Source organism: Pseudophryne corroboree, chromosome 8, assembly GCF_028390025.1.
Source record: "Pseudophryne corroboree isolate aPseCor3 chromosome 8, aPseCor3.hap2, whole genome shotgun sequence".
Lineage (NCBI taxonomy): Eukaryota > Metazoa > Chordata > Amphibia > Anura > Myobatrachidae > Pseudophryne > Pseudophryne corroboree.
This window is the reverse complement of record NC_086451.1, coordinates 282,426,652-282,427,631: the sequence shown is the minus strand read 5'-3', so window position 1 is coordinate 282,427,631 and position 980 is coordinate 282,426,652. Positions and strand designations below refer to the sequence as shown.

General features: G+C 40.4%; 1 pseudogene; it reads right to left on the bottom strand.

The window, feature by feature from the left end:
* Positions 1-860: 860 nt before the first annotated feature.
* On the bottom strand, positions 861-980 carry LOC134951583 (5S ribosomal RNA; annotated as a pseudogene).

Sequence of the window (980 nt, the reverse complement as noted above, 5' to 3'; positions counted from 1 at the left end):
GGGGTATTGGCAGAGTGGGACCAGGCTTCTATTTATACCAGTACTGATCTAATAGCAATTATGACATCACTTCCTGTTGTTTGCACATGGTATTGCAGAACAGACTATAATATAGTAGTTACAATTCTTATATATCATGATTAGATAGTATATATGGGTACAGTGTGTAGTAAATGCTGTAAATGCAAGTTTGGAGCAGGAAAGGTGGATAAAAAGTCATGAAAAGTAGTGCTGGCGGCTTTTCCGCCACACTTCCGGTGTCCTGACGTCGCGTCACTTCCGCCCCACTTCCGGAGACGGGACCGCGCATGCGCCCGCGGTTTTCACTGATTCTGTTCTTCCTAGAGGCCAAGAGTATTTGTACAGATAGCTCCAGCGGCGGCCATCTTTGTGTTGTTTTTTCATAGGCATTTCCATGCGGCGGCCATGTTAATGGAGATCAGGATCAGGGATATTATTATGTCAGTCCTCCGTGATATGAAACATGGGAATAGAGAAAGAGGTTTAGTTAATAGGTGATTAAGAGCAATCTGGTCACCATAGCAACAATTCCTAAACAGAAGGAAACTCAATAATAGGGCATTCATATAAGTAAATAGATAGTGCTTCATCAAATAGGTGGATTTGTGATCAATTAAGTGCGCGAGCGTGCAGATTAATGAGATATATACATATAAATATAAGAGTAAGTAGTTAAAGTGCTTTGTCCAATTAATATTAATAATAAGGTGCAGACAGTTAATTAATGATATTCATAAAGTGCATACATTGATATGGAGCTAGTGATAAGCTCATATGAGTTTTTTATATTAACGTAGTTGTAATAATGACATGCTCATGTAGGCTTTTTATGTGAGTTTTGGTTACAGTACCTGATATTCCCAGGTGGTCTCCCTAGTCTGGTACTGATCAGGCCCGACACTGCTTCGCTTCCAAGATCGGGCGAGATTGGGCATTTCCAGTGTGGTTTGACTGTAATA